Genomic DNA, 16373 nt, shown 5'->3' with positions numbered 1-16373 from the left:
GTGATGGAGGCTCGTCTCCGGATGGATGTGGTCGTGCCGATGATGCAGCCTTGACCTGCGCCGACTTCATAAATTTCCTCTTTTAAAAGAAATCTATCTCTGAATGTTGTTTGTGATTCAATGGAGACCAGTTTCCAACAGAACTCAATGTTTTTTATGACCCAGAACCCCCCCCAAATATCAAGCTGCTACCAGTCCTGCCAGTTCAGGAACCCATGGAGGATTTTAAATGTTTACAGAGAGGATTATACCCTGAATACAATACAAACAATTAGAGAATATCTAATATGAACGTAATGACTGCAAACAAACAGATCAGGTCTGAACTAATGGTAGAAATTTCCCTGCTTTAAATGACCTTGGTGTTAAAGTTTTATGTTGCTGACAATAAGTTGCTTCAACACACAGCCAGTCTTTTAAAGCTCCCTTAATTATGTATGAATGCATGTCGTTTATTTATTAGTGAGTGTGGTGGAGTTTGCAAAGTTGGGTTTGTGACTGTATTCAGCTAAATGCAGCTTAGCGTAGCATAGCACAGCAAAGTATAATAAACGCTAAAATAATAACTTTTTAATTTAATTATAAAATAAAAAATAAAATAAAAAATTAAGATCACAATTTGAATTTAAAATTAAAATTAAAAAATTAAAAATTAAATTTAAAAAATTTAATTTAATTTTAAGCTAACGTAATACAAGCATATAATAAGATAACAGCAGCAAATATAGCATATCATAGCATTTCAGAATAGATTTTAACACAAAAATCCCAGCATGGCATAACATAGAATATCATTGCATAACATAGCATAGCATGTGGATTACATTCTTGTAAATCTAAACTGTAAAGACAGAGTCCCACCCTATAAAGGGTTTTTTAGGGGTTCCTTTGCTGTCGACGGGATGGTTTTGCCATGAAAACAGCCGTTACCTCTTGATTGGAGATCTAATGTAATCCAGGCTATGAGCAGTGCCATTAATCTGCTGTTAACACAGCGGTAGCAGCATCAGCCGCAGTCAGAGGCAGACAGCCATGAACAGACAACGAAAGAGAGTCATTAGCACCAGGAAATAAACCGCGGGGTGAGGGGCGGCACGTGCACCTGCTTTGTGTGCGTGCATGTGTGTGTGTTTACGTCGGTGTTTTTGGCTTTCATAGGAGTGATCACACACACATACACAATGATATTCTATGATATGGCTTCAAAACCCCCACAATGCAATGGGACAAGACTACCTTAGGCAAAACTGCTTGAAAAAAATCAATTCCTGTCAGTCGGACGCAAAACGGCGATTTCCTCCAAACGCCAGCTGACATTTTGTTGAATTCAATCTGAGATGTGATGTTTATTTGAGGACTAACACATAAACACATTTAGATGTTTGAATGAAAGTCTGTCTTGTCAGCGCTAACAGTTTGATGGGTTACGCGAGGCTACTCCAATTACGTTGAGGGACAGCGTAAACGGATCGCTGCGAGGTAAACCGCAACCTTTTCTCATTTCCGTCCTCTGTGGTTCCACCTTCCAAATATCTCTCACGCCCAATCAAATCTGCCACCAATATCCTTGATATGCAACAAATAAAAAAAAAAAAGTAACTGACATCGAATTATTTCCACGCCGATAGATGCTACGCTAGATTTGTCATCGCTGTCACTCGTTTCTGGTTCGTAATAATTGAAAGAGTAACCGAGTTTTCTTTCAGATGAGTTTAAGATCGTGTGGGAAAGTTGACAAAGGAGGAAAATAATGATATTGGACGAACACGGGCAAATAAATAAATAAATGAGGAGGAGGAAGGGAAAAAAGAAATACGATGAACACCGCCCAACGTAAAATATGACTTCAAAGTCCTGACACTGACAAGACAACAAAGACGTGCAGATCGAGGTACTACACACCCGAGGTTGGAGTATTCGTCATTAAAGAAGAAAAATGAAAAACAAACAGAAAAAGCATCGCAGAAGGACGACGACGGGGGGAAGGTGTTGACTATTTTCTGTTTTATTGCCCCGGATTCCCGCGAGTCGGCTGCCAAAAGAGTTGTTTTGATGAAGAATGTGACTGATGCTTCCTCAAGAGCAAATTCATCTCCGTCCATTCAAAGTGGGAGGACAAAGTTCAGGCTTTAACACGTAAGCTGTGGCCAAATTCAGGCTTCATTAGAGGCCGCCGTGTGTTCGTTCACACTGGCGTAGTCACGTGATACCGTACGCGCATTCTATTGGCTGACGGCATCCGGAAGTCAACCTTTTATCGCACACTGGTTAGTCATCTCTCACTGTTGAGAGACCCTACAATAAGCCTGAATTGTATTTCCTGCAGTAAGTTTCCTCAATAATACAATAATTCCCTCTGTTCCCTGCTCACACATCTGTGTGTGACACACTCAACATCCTTTAACCCGCCCCCTCCTAACGCTATGTATCTTCTCTGTGTGTATGTGTGTGTGTTGCTTCATTAAGCGCGTATCCAATCAGTCACGGAAACGGCGTCTTGGCACGCGGCGCGGCGGTTTGTCGCTGGCCTGTAGCCCGTCTGTCAGTCAAATGGCTGGAGTTCATTAGAGACGCTGACAACTCCCCGCGGATCTGACCTGTGTAGGCAAACGCAGGTGATCCCACCCGCCGGGAGGGTGTCAGCGCGTAAACACAGATAATACGTCACTGATTGGGGGAGAAAAATGGAAATTAACAAATGAACTCACAGATACACAAAAAAAATCAATACGGACATCATATTGTTTGCCTAATAGCAATCACGCTATTAGGCAAACAAGATGATGTCCATATTGTTTGCCTAATAGCAATCACGCTATTAGGCAAACAAGATGATGTCCATATTGTTTGCCTAATAGCAATCATGCTATTAGGCAAACAATATGGACATTGTTTGCCTAATAACATGATTGCCTACAAGTTACGTTTTGGCCAAATTGTGATATCTATGAATTTTCCTACCACTGCTGCATTACTCTTCATTATTGACAATGTCCTCATCCTATCAGAATGCTTGTTAGAGTGTTGTTTACATGGTGTGGGTTGTGGTCACCTGTCCTCCCAGGGGGGCTACCATGGTTACCAACGGCAATGCATCGGCAGGCGCTCGTTTGCCTGAAAGTCTCCGTTACAAACGTGTTCACACATCTGATTAAACTTCCTTTTCTATCACTATACTTGCTGAAAATGTGTAATTTCTTGTTTTCCGAAAAACTTACAAAAATGACTTAAGCGACTACGCTATTAGGCTAACGATATGATAAAATAAATTATATGTAAAGAGAAGTTAGATAATCTGTTGTACGGTAAAGAAAGTTCCAACATTCTATTTGTTAATAAGATTAAAGTGTGAAATATTCATTGGAAAAGGCTTAATAATAAATGGTGGATACTAAAAAATGTATCACTTCAAATTCCATCCATAAATGTTTAAAGGTACATTATTAAGAGTGCACCAACAGGCCATTTCTCTGATGTGTTGTAGCGCCGTCACACCTCCCGCTCATCCATCCAGCGTCTACAAACTCAACAAAAGTCGTTAGCGGAGACTAATGGGCCGCTCTGACAGCGAGGTGATGTTCAGCATCCCCACCCCGCATCCCACCCATCCTCCGCTTAACATTACCGCTCATACTTTCCTGTAAACTGTTTGCTGACAGGAGGCAAAAAATGGGGCCGTCGGGGGTCAATTTTTAAAGGAACTTTAGGCTGAAGTAATCTATTACGTCGCTGTGTGCGAAAGGTAGAGGAATCCGGACAAGTCGGAGTCTGGTGACGAGATAATTATATACATTTTAAGGAACTCGGCGTGAGTTTGCTGAAGGGATGGGAGTGGGGGAGGAAGAGGAGAGATGAAGAGCGGCAGGGATATTAAATTATGGCGCACCTTAACAGAACAATCTGTCTCAGACAGGCATGACTGATGATAATCTGTTTGGAAGGGGCTTTGTAAAGGCTGCTGGGCCGTAATGTGTGAAGGCTCAGAGCCGCGGATGGATGGATGTTTAAAAGTCAACTTTACAGCCGTTCTATAAAAGAAGGTGCAGCTTATGCTAAAGCTAGGCTAGGGGGAGCATTAAAACAAAGACTGTATAGCAATAGAATAAAAAGCATTTTTTTCAATAATGAATAATAGTAATCCATCAAGAACTAAATATAGGATTATAAAAAGCCCTAAATATCAATAACCCATTAAATTTGATTTATTAACATGATTAAAAGTGATTATTTGCGTATTTACGATCATCATTAAGAGAATAACTCAGAATAAATCAACTATAGTAACGTTTTCCAAATGAGGCAAACTTTTTGATGGACATTAATGGATTACTATTAGATGATTTATTAACATGAACAAACAGTAGTCACACATGAACCACTGTAAAGTTGATTTATTTATATAAAACCTGAATGACACTTCACATTTCATTCACTTATTTATCAATTTATACATATTTGTTATCCAGTGGTTGATAAAATTGCCTCATGAAGCACTAATTGACTTTATAATGATATATATTTATAAAATAATCTGCCAATAGGGGCGTAAACTAAAAGTTGCTCGCTCCATCGTTGATCTCTTCTTAAATCCCGTCATCAGAATCAAGCGCTCCTTTCTTCAAGTATACTTAAAGTTCCACTGACGGGTGGGGTCTAATCTCCCCCCGGCTCTGTTTACCCCAGTCACAAAGGCTTTTGTCTTTCCCATTCACGCCTGGCGGATTGGGCTGGATTGTGGAATAGTAAACTGGACCACGGCTTAATCCAGACAGCAGGAAGGCTTTGGCTGTCATTGGTTCTCAGGATCAGAGCGGGGACACTTCATTTGCTGGTGCTGAGGAGGAGAAAACGGCGGTGGAGGGGGGATGCAGGTGGTGGGGTGGGGTGGGGTGGAAGGGGTCAAGTACTGTGGAGAAAGCCCGACAGTTATCCCATGGAGCTTTGCTCTCTATGCTCCCTGTTAGTGTCTTATGCAGCCGACTGTCCTGAGGCTTTCACGGCTTTACCTGCTCCTTTGTGGCGGGGGCATCTCAGATCAGCAATTGGAAGGTATTATAACAGGAAGAACTGGAGCCGGTCTGTTAAAGCTGCAGTGCATCAGCAATTCATGAGGTGCATGAGATCCACGTGAGGAGGCAAAGCGTCGGGATCAGCGACGGAAAAGGAATCTCCGTTCCGAAGGCGGAATATCGAATGGTTTTTGTTATGTTTAAAAATGAAAGGGCTGAACTGAATTGAACCGAATCTCGTCCCCAGTCACCGACTTTTTTTATTTTTTATTTTTTTTACTTTCGCACTTTCTCCCACACTTCATCTTAAAAAGCAGAAGTGAAGATGGGATAACGCTTTTACTGACAGAAAAAATATTTTGCACTTTGTTGTCGGATATGAAAATAAGTGATGGGGACAAAGAACATTGAAAAAGAAGCAGCTCGACTTTCGTGTTTTGAGTTCTTTTCGTAAATTATGAAGTCGTAAGTGGATATTTGTCCACTTTCCTGGTGTGGCGCCCCCTAGTGGAGGTGGTTGACATTACAGAATTGCCCTTGTTAATTATTATTTTGTATTTTTTAAAAGTAAAAATAACATAAAATAAAAAAAGAATATTGACTAAAAAGGCAGTTCAGCTTTCGTGTTTTGAGTTCTTACGTAAATTATGAAGTCGTAAGTGGACATCTGTCCATTTTCCTGCAATGGCGCCCCCTAGTGGAGGTGGTTCATATTACAGAATCGCTCTTGTTAATTGATATTGTCTGTTTTAAAGATATAAATTAGACACAAAAGATATTCATGTTCCCACTTTTCCTACTTACTGGTTTGACCTATGCTGGTATGGATTTGGAAATAGGAAATGGAATGTAAAGAATTGCAGGAGGTGGGGAATCAAGAGGAGGCAGGAGATCAGAGAGGGTAGAAGTGAAGGGATGGTGCAGAGAGGAGAAGGAAGGAAGGCATTAGTGGATGGAGGTGGGGGGGTGGGGCCGGGGATAACACATAAGGCCTCACTGAGCCATGACAACCAACAAACTGGAAGCCAGACATAAAATCTGTCTGGATGAGAATCATCAAAGTCATCTGTAACTTTTTACAGCGTTGACATTTGACAGCGGCGTTAGCTTAGCGGCGTTAGCATCGCCATCAGCATCACCTAAAACTCCCCCCCCCCCCCGTGACTCAGATAGGAGTTACGGAGCGCCTCAGAAACGCGCCGCCTCCACAACATCCTGACGAAGGTCAAAACTGTTTGACGACAGATGGTGCCCCCCCGCTGGAAATCCCTGTTCCCATTACCCAGCAGTCAGAACCCGGCGCTCAGCGTTCCCCTATCCCCAAGAAGCATTCCAGGGACGTGTTCCCTTTTTAATTAGCCTCCAACAGAAATGGGATTTTATTTTTCAGAAAGCGACAGCGAGCCGGTTGGGGAAAGGCAGACAGGAGCTCGCTTAGAAATATCGATGAGGAGGCTGACAGTAAATGCTTATTAACTCGGTATACGTCCCACAATCTTTTCATTAACTTAAACACATTTTTATTCTAATTATAGCCTGATTGTTTCCAGATATCATATTCCGTCATATTATTTCTTACTGTTAATGTCAGAGTCTGCCATAGGCTGCTAATTATAAGAGATTTACAGGACGCTATTCAGCATTATTTGCAGTTATACGTCTGTAGAGCTGAAACGCTGCAAAGCAAAATAAAAAAAAAGCACTTATCTTAAAAAGAAAAGCTTATAGGACTGATGGGTCGGGTCGACTGCTGTCATACGGGGGGAGTTTCAGCCTCAGAATCTGTAGAAAACATCAGAAATGAAATGCAGATGAAATGGCATCGCCCTCCAGACGAGTTCAAAGAAACAAACATGGCGTTATTAGCACTGATGATCATTACTGGAGGCAGGCTCCTGCATGAACACACACACACACGTGTGTGTGTGTGTGTGTGAGGTGCAGCAGGTGGACCATGCAGCTGTTATGTGTTGCTGATGCCGGTTGGGCGTCCCAGACAAAAGCCAACTCTGATGGAGCGGACAGATATTACTACTGCTTCAGAAAGAGCAAAGGTTCCCTCTAGGACCAACGTCCATCTCTACTGCATCATTTTTTAGGTAAAAGTGGGCTGTTATGATAAAAATGAGCAATCTGAGGTGTGTCCACAGGGGGTGCTGACGTGACAAATTACAGATATTCAGTATGCAATTAAAAAAAAAAACCCAAATGAAGAATGGAAGCGGTTGTTTAAAATGGATGTAGAGGGTTGGAATGGCTTCTGTTATCTGCTCAGTCTGCAGGTAGATTAAACAGCCCTGGGGGGGTTGTGTGTGTGTGCGTGTGTGTGTGTGTGGGGGGGCTTCTGGTACTGATTTTATCGCATGAACAAAATAAAACCGTATCTTCCAGAAATGTGCAGAATGAGAGTGACTTAGGTCACAAAGGAGAACTCGTGATTTACCGAGGTGATCTACGGATGGACAACTGGCACTGGCGTCGAGCTGGGAGTGTCCCCCGCCTCTCGCCTGCACGTCAGCTGGGATAGCAACCCCTGTGACCCGCAATACGCGGAACAGGTGGGAGAAAAATGAATGAATGAATGAAAATGGTCTCTTAAGTGTGAGTGTAAAAGGTTGCCTGTCTTTCTGTGTGGCATTGCGATGACCTGGCGAATTGTCCAGGGTGTACCCAGCCTCTCACCCAATGTCAGCCAGATTTCACATCAACAACTCGACATCGACTCCACTGTTTCCTGCCTCCTCGCTAACAAGAACATCATTTCCAAAAGTACACACAATAGTCTGAAGTCTCCCGAGATGACACCCCCCTCCTCCACACCCCCACACCCCCCCACTTCAACGAGTGCCGGGATTACTCTAAGCTGATTTTCCATAATTTAACCTCAGCGAGTGGAAAAGCAACAATCCGGATTCGCGTTTTTAACTCCCTCCTCTTATCTTGTTCGCCGCTCACGTCAGGAACAAATACGAGTTCCGTCGGCGCGGCAACGGCTTCGTTTTGACGTCGCTAAATTTACACTGTTGGTCAGGGTCCATGTGTTATAAATGACGCTTTAATAGAAAGCGTTTGTTCTTCTTTTTTGGGGCTTTTTAGGAATGATACTCTGTCACTGCAGCACATTTCCATATTTTCCCACTGTTTAACGTCTCCAAGAGGACAGCCGGCAATCCCTATTATTTTCTTGCTGAGTGGATATTCCTCTGTACTCGGTCCCGTCTCATACATGTGCTAATAAGACAGGTGACACGGCTGTTTTGTGGCGACTTGTGTGATGAGAAAAAAAAAAACAAAAACTCCCAAACCCACTCACAAACAACCCTCTGCAGACAGCAGCGTGGAAAATCATGCGATAGTTCTAGAAACGCCGCGCTCCACATTGTTCCAGCGATTCGTCTAAAGGACGACAACATCCAGGCGGGAAAAAGTTTCCTTCCCGGAATCTTTAAAGGCTCGGCTGAGTCCAAATTGGACGGCATGTCTGTATGAGATGCTTGTTTTTACTCGTCCCAATCACTTTAATTTAAATGCAATTTTATTTTACTTTGAGTGTTTTCGAAATACAAGGAGGGAAAGTTTTTACCTGGTTGCAGACAGTCACAGGAAACAGGAACTCAAATGGATTGAATGAGAACAAGGAAGGGGAAATGGACACAGACAGGAAGTAGAAGCAAAAGCAAACAGGAAATAGGAGAAAAAAAACTGATGCAGGAAGAAACCAGGAAACAGATCCAAACAATAAAGATGACCTTCAAAATAAAATGAAAACACCAACGAGTGAACAGTCACGACACGTACTTCCTGTTCAATGCAACTTGGAGGCGAATACACTTTCTTCGCTGCTCATTTTAACTTTAGTCACCACTTTTAAAAGTTTTGTGCGCTATTGTTAGCATGATAGCAATCTGAACCATCTCAACTCGTGGCGCGCTAACGTCATACCTTTTTACCCCAAATAAAGGCAACTTTCAGGAGCTGATGATGATGAAATGATGCATCATCATCATCTAATTCCTTTGTCGACAGTGGAAGATCAAACATGACATAATTATCCGCCGATGTCCTGCAGGATATTCTTCTACCCTTATCTTAGGCCAAAGTGAAACAAGACACGCGTCTTCAGAAGGTAAAGCCTATCTGATGTTGAGGAAATGATAAATTATTAACTTCTGGCAGAAAGTTTGAAATGCTGCTCTTCCAAACCCAGACAGAAAATAAATTGGCATGAAGACCCGCGAGGGCCCAGAGGAGTTTGGCTAACGGTGTAGTCTGCATCACCTTCCAACGTTTGTTAGTGTTCCTTATTACGGCCCATATTTTTCATCGGCTTTCTGCAAGCTGTCTCCGACTTTCTATTCCCCCCACCGCCACCCGCCCCCACCATACCGTGTTAGGCATTGTTATGTTGCACGCCCGGATCAAAGCCCTTCTAAATGAATGACAGGCTGCGTGAGGCTCGGCTTAGCTTTGGTTTGTTTCCCAAATTGTGCTGCTGAAAAGAAGGTGTGGATAAAAAATGCATGGATGAAAGATACTCTGATAAATTTATGATGCTATGAAATATTACAGGAGAATTGATCAATGCTTTTCAGCTTTGTCCAATTTGCTACAACCTTGATAATAGAGGAACATGTGCAAAAGGCACTGGGTATCCTCCGTCCATCCATCCAATCGCTCTTTCCTACGAAATAATAACCCGATCTGGTCCGACAGCTGTACTCCATTGGATTCTGATATTAACCAATGGAAACATCTACAGTAGAATCCAATCAACCGATCAGCCGATTGCCCCGGCATGTCCTGAGGAGGACGCTGTTGGTCCGATTCAATCCTTACTGACCAGAGTGATGAAGATGGGGGGAATAAGTTGGCATGCATTTGCAGCCCCAGCCGTTATTCCAGCTTTAGATCAATCTGTGAATGATTGCTTTGTTTTGCAGTGAAACAAAGGCTTCTCTTTCCATTCCATCCCTCCTGGGTGCAGTAGAGGAGGTGGTTAGAAGTGGAGGCTGCAGCGGGGTAAAGCCTTTCATTTCTTTTCAGTCTGGTGTCGGTGTATCCGAATGGGTATGACTTGGGCAAAAAATATTCAGGAAGTTGGAAGTTTCATCTTTTACTAGATTTTTGTACATTTGATTTATTTATTTATAAAATATCAGATTGTTCCACTCAACAAATACCTTCTTTTCACGATAGAGGTCAAAAAATATTGTTCAGTTTTTTTTGCGTAGCAGAAACAACATTGATATAACTTTTAATCTGTTGGGAATCTGCACCTCCAAGTTTGAATCCATGGTTCTGGGGCAGGAAAAGGGCATTTTTCTCACCAGGTTAGGGATGAGTTGATGCCCAAGTGAAGGAAGAATAGACCGGAGAACGGTAGATGGATCAGGGCAGTGTCTGCAGTGGTGAGGACTTTGTACCTAGCCTAGCCTAGCCTATCCCTTAACCTGGACCTTCTACCAGTCTCGATTTTTGGGTGATGACCAAAAGAACAAGCGACGGGGCCAAGGAGCTCAGACATTTGCAGAAAGTGCAGAAATCTGAATGAATATGCAGGTAATGGACAGACGGCCACACATCTGTTGCCATATCTGCCTTTATTTATGTATTTTTACGTCCCGCTTCAAAGCGGTGATGTATTGTAATTGTCAGTGTTCATCCGGTTGTCCGTCCGTCTGTCCACCATATATCTCCACAACCGTTGCAGACAGAAAGATGAAACAAAAAGCACACGACTCAGGCAGCACAGGGGATGAAAATGAGATGATGAACTTGACCTTGAGAAAACTAGGTCAAGGTCAAATTTCAACTTTTGTACACTCAGGAACCGGATAAGATAGAAAGTCGAGGGAGAAGGCCGGTCTGAGTAAGGCTATAGATCAAAGCTAGAGTTTTGATCTATGGTCTTACTCACACTGGCCTTCTCCATATGCAGAAGTCCGGTACTACTTTCTGGGTACCCTGACCTACCCTGAAAGTAGGTCAGGGTACCTTGACCTACCCTAAAAGTAGGTCAGGGTACCTTGACCTACCCTGAAAGTAGGTCAGGGTAAGTCGCGGGATGTTGCCGTCTCTGACTGTTTTGGGTTTAGTTCAAACTTTGCTTCAGCATTATTATCTCGCATTGCCATTTGAGCATTTCTTATAAACACAGTCTTGTCACGTCAACCCAACTGTGAGGAACATATTTAGATTTTAATGAAATGGGTGTCAAAAGGCCCAAACCATAAATAATTTGCATGCAGCCTCTGACCCGTCTGACGGAGACGAGGACACCGACGGCAACAACAGCACTAATTAAAGTTGTGACAGGACGGTTTGCTCCAACGTCTGCAGGAGGGCATGTAATTGGCATTTAATGCTATTGATAGCAACATGTGCTGGTATTTCGCCGTCGGGGCCGCAGACGAGTCAAGCAAACGCCGTCTGGGTGGTGGCGAGCCAAATCCTGGGGGGGCGGCGAGGGGATGAGAAAGAGTTCTCATCCCAGCGCCGAGAGGAGAGGAGAGGACGGCGAGGTCAGACGTGTCGCACCAAATGAACCGGCCCGGGGCCGGGCGGGGGGTGTGTGTGTACAGATGTGTGTTCGTGTAAACACACTCACACACAAAGGCTCAGCTCTCAGACTGTTAAGTAGGTCTGTCAGGGCGCGTCTTTGGTGCATCACCTGCCTGCCATTGATTTATTCTAACTGGTTTATCATTTATATATCGCACAACTAGCACAGGATTTTAGCCGCACCTGACCCCAACCATTCATTTCATCAAACAAGCACAATTAGGGACATAATGTTTTGAGTTTATTTGTGCGTTCCACGAGAAAAAAACCCATCATGAATAATGCATTAGCCTGCTAATGTAAGCACCTATTAGCTGTGGACAGAATTACTGCCTGGTAGGAGGGAGGACTGGGAGGTGTTTGACTTCCCAGAATGGCTTTTATGCGATTCAAATCCTTTTTTTTTTCTAACTAGAAATTCTGACTTCATAATGAGATAAAGAAAAAGGGGAGTAAAAAATAACATGCAGTACTTATTGTGTTCGCGGTGACAGAGCGGAGGATGCTGATTCGCTGGCAGGGGAATCAGAACAGGAAATGTAAGAGACTCCTGGAATTCAATGATATTTCATTTTCACAGCCAAGTAGATGATATATATTATAAAAGTCAAGGCAGAGTTATGAGAGATTGTAAGTTGGGTTCACATTTTGAGCCGTACTGTATCACAAGCTTAAATTAAAATGGGTAAAATATCAATGCTGATATTTAGAAATAGTGAAAGATGGAGACCTTGGGCTTTGAAAAAAAGAAATGAGAACATTATCATTTTTTTTCTCCTTCTCATATGTGCAACGGTAAAAGGAGAGTTGGCATGCCTTTGTTACGCTGTTGCTTTGACTTTTCCATTTATTTTTCATCTATCTATACGTGCCTGCAGCGCTTTTCCATCAGAAACTGTCCATTTTCTTTGTTGCAACGCTGAGATTACCGTGCAACGACGGCTTCGCCTCGCAATCCGAGGGGTTCAACCTTTCGAGTGGTTTTTAGAGATGGATTCTGGCTTTTTTTGGGATGGGGGGGGGGAAAGCTCTGCACCGGACTCAGCAGGTAGCCGCTAGCGTGACGGAACATTTAGCCCTGTTATTACTTTATTTCTGACGCCCCTATTCAGCTGCCAATGCTATAATATTATAAGTTCATAGGTGGAGGTTAAGCTAAGTGTTGGAAGCGGCTCAACATTCACATAAAGCTAGTGGACATGTTGGAAGTTGGGTAGAGAATAAACAATACATTTACCGCCATGTGAGGCTAACATGACTAAAAAAAAAGAAATTTAAACAGACATAAACAATTTATTCCAAGTAAATGCAAAACTGAAAATAAACTCGCTTCCTTTTTATCTTTGAAGGAGGGGAAAGAACTCATCCTGCAGGTTATAAGATGCGACTCTACGTCTGTAATTTTAGCTGCTAAGGCTATCTCCGGCTCTCCAGAATGTGAGAGGATGTAGAAAAATGTGAAATCAAAGCAGAAGTAAAACCAGAGAGGGAGAAGAGTGGAGGCTGAGAGGCCTTTCTCATGAGTGTGCTTCTTATCTTTTCATCACGTTGCCGCAAACTTCAGTTGAAAAGTGGAGGAAGAAAAAAAATTAAAGAAATCTCATTCTGGTCTGATTTTCCTGCTAACTATGAGAGGATGCAGAGAAACTTTTCGCACGTCGTTCCTGTAAATGTGGCGAGTAAAGCGGGGGCTCACGCAGAGACGTGATCAATGGCTGCGGCGATGGCGGGCGACACGCGGCGCCTCTTTGAAACGAGGCTCACTGAGAATCCGCCGGGTTCCCGGTTTGAGCTCGCCGTGCCCAATCCAAACTACGCCCACCCCCTCCAGAAAGATTAGAGCACAGGTGTCAAACCCAAGGCCCGGGGGCCATTTGTGGTCAGATCAAAGGTCAGAGTGTAGAAATAAATAGGTCAAAAGTGTGCTTTGTCCAAAACTACATTTCCCACAATGCATTTCAACGTTGACGAAAACATTTTGAACAAAGTTAATGTCCTAACTTGTGTCTGATGTTATTTTTCTTTATTGATTGATGGTTTGATCCTTGATTGATGGAGTTCTGTGGGTTTAATAACCTGACAAATTAAAAGGATTTATGTTAGAACAGAGAAACAAACATTTTTTACAGGTGTAACTAATGTTTGTAATAAAGTACTAATAAAAGTAATATAATATATATAATATAGATAATTTTATATATATATATAACATTTTACATTGAGTTACATTTAGTTACATTTATTACTTACATCACCCGTTATGCTGATGTGACCCTCAGTGAAAATTTGACACCCCTGGTGTAGAGAAATCAAACCATCGACACGGTCAAACATCAGCATCCCATCCCGCCCCTACCATGCCATTCTCCCCCCCCCAACCCCCAACGGATAACCGCTGACATCTCTGAGCTTTATTCCCTCTCCGCGTGAGGTTCTCTGCAGGACTATCCCTCCAAACTTTAACCATTTATGTTACTGTGACTGGAGATTAAATGTTAATCCCGTCTTAAAACTTGAATTATTTATCTCACCAGCAGCTGGAACACATTTCAGTCTGAATTTGCGTCCATTAACACGCATTAAAACAGTGAGATCTGATTCATTTCTGTTTCTATCGACATGTTTCCGTCCGTTTCTCTGGGACCTGCGTCGATCACGTCGTGGTTTTAGGTTAAAAAAGGGAACAAAAGCGTTTGCGACGCCCCAACACTAAGGGCACATTCCTGCTGATATCTGCCACCCCTGTGGTCTGCAGGAGGAAGTGATTGTGGTGTGTGAATAAAAAGCTCCTCCTAATCTCCCATCCAATCTGCAGAAAATCAAGATCAGAGCCACTGAACCAAATCTTTGTTTTCTCTGCTCCTCTCCGAGCTCCTGAGGAGCGGAGCTGTCAGCGAAGAACACAGGGAGGGGGTGGGGGGGGTGGGAGGGTGAGGCCTGCAGCGAGAGGATGGGGGGGGGGGAGAGGAAGATGGACGCAGAACCACACTGCGAGTGCTGTCTGAGGATGTTTATGAAGCCGGGGGGAAATGACCAGGGAGGAGGCTGAGTGATGAGAGGAACGAGCAGGAGGTGTTTTTTTTTTTGGGGGGGGGGGGTAAGAACCAGAATTAAGAGGATCCTCTGCAGCCAGATGGTGCCACTGAGCAGGAAAGTGTCGTCTGCGCTCTGCTGGGCTTTTGTTGTAATTAAAAAAATGAGACGGAGATGTATGCACACGAGGAACCACACAAAGACGCCGCCGCTTTGAGGCCAGATGAGCAGGGAATGAGCCAGAAAGTCAAAATAAAACGCTCAACATGGATGTCAGCAGTCTGGCTGGGGGGTAAAATAAACTCTGGTGGTCATGAAGAAGGTGAGACGGGGTATTGGTGGATCGACTTAAACAGCTTTGGATGCTTCAGTAAACCCAAAGTCCTTATCGTCCAGCACAAAGACCAATTTCATACCTGGATTCCACACCGAATGTTCCCGGATTAACATCGTATTCTAAACTCCATACTGGGAAAGTGGTTTCTACACTGGTTTGACTCAAAGTTGGATCAGTCAGAGTTCGATTTGTGGTTACTCTACATTAAAGGAAAAACAAAGACCACCAAACAGAAGAAATATTGACGCATCATCAAGCTGACGGTCGCGAAACTCAGTCAGTTTTTGTCCTTGGACTCGGATTGTCTAGTTCTAGACCACCAGTCTAGAAGCTCCGAGTCTCATTTGCGTGCGTTCACGCTCCCGCGGCGTGGTCGTGCACGTCGCTGTTGACGGATTCGTTTTTCTGCTGACAGCTGTGATCAACGGTGACCCCCCCCCCACCACCCCCTCAAACTCCCAACCCACCCCACCCTGGCTCGGCACCAAGCTATTACTTAATTCATTGACATTTTGTGTAATTGCCTCAGGGCAGTTTGCAGAGAAGGTGGAATTCTAATGGGATTAGATTAGGGGAATACAATTACTATTTCACGTACATAAAGGGGAGAATCATTGAGATGCTGGGGGTGAAGGGGGGGGGTGAATTGTTTGTATATATCATTGCATGTGTGTCTAACAATCAGGTGGCGGTTATATAACATGAAATATTCTCATTTTTTCTTTGCGTGCGTCCATAATTTTGCACTCGGAGGTTAGAAGAAAAGTAAAACGCCTCTCTCTCTCTCTCTGACTTTGGGTTTCTGCCCCCCCTCCTTTGTCTTCCTGGGGTTTATCGTGGTGGTTCACCATGGCAGCCTCAGAAATGGCCTGTCAGGGCTCTTGGAAATGTCGATGTGCAGATAATGACATGTTGAAAGCACCGAACCACTTGCTTGTCACCTACTGGTAATTGGTTCCTCCACCAGTTTATTGTCTCCATCTGCATGGCTCGTCACGGACACTCCTATTTTAGGATGTACTACACCGCTATATATATATATATATATTTTATTTAAAATCATAAGAAAATCTCAAACCGTTCCAGTATTTTAAACAATAATCAAATGTGCTCAGAAATGATTGCATTGAGTCCAAGTTTAATCTACTGTGAAAGCAGAGTCTGAACACTATGAAAGTTTTTCCATTGCCAGATATGAGAATAGCGTGTTCCACAGCGGACGTTGCCCTCTGGCTGCTGCTGTACGGAACCAAACCCGCTTTTTTTTGGGTTTTTTTTGTTATACAAGGGAAGCGTTTCCTCGCTGGGGCACGGAACGCCTCCAGCCTGATTTTGTCATTTAAAAACCTACATTTAAATTTCCCTTTTCCAGTTTTTTTTATTCCTATATCAGTGAATCTGTTGGGCAGCTGTCGGTCACAACTCTTAATATA

This window comes from Antennarius striatus, chromosome 23, assembly GCF_040054535.1.
Source record: "Antennarius striatus isolate MH-2024 chromosome 23, ASM4005453v1, whole genome shotgun sequence".
Classification (NCBI taxonomy): Eukaryota; Metazoa; Chordata; class Actinopteri; order Lophiiformes; family Antennariidae; genus Antennarius; species Antennarius striatus.
The sequence above is the reverse complement of the archived record's forward strand: the minus strand, read 5'-3'. Positions refer to the sequence as shown.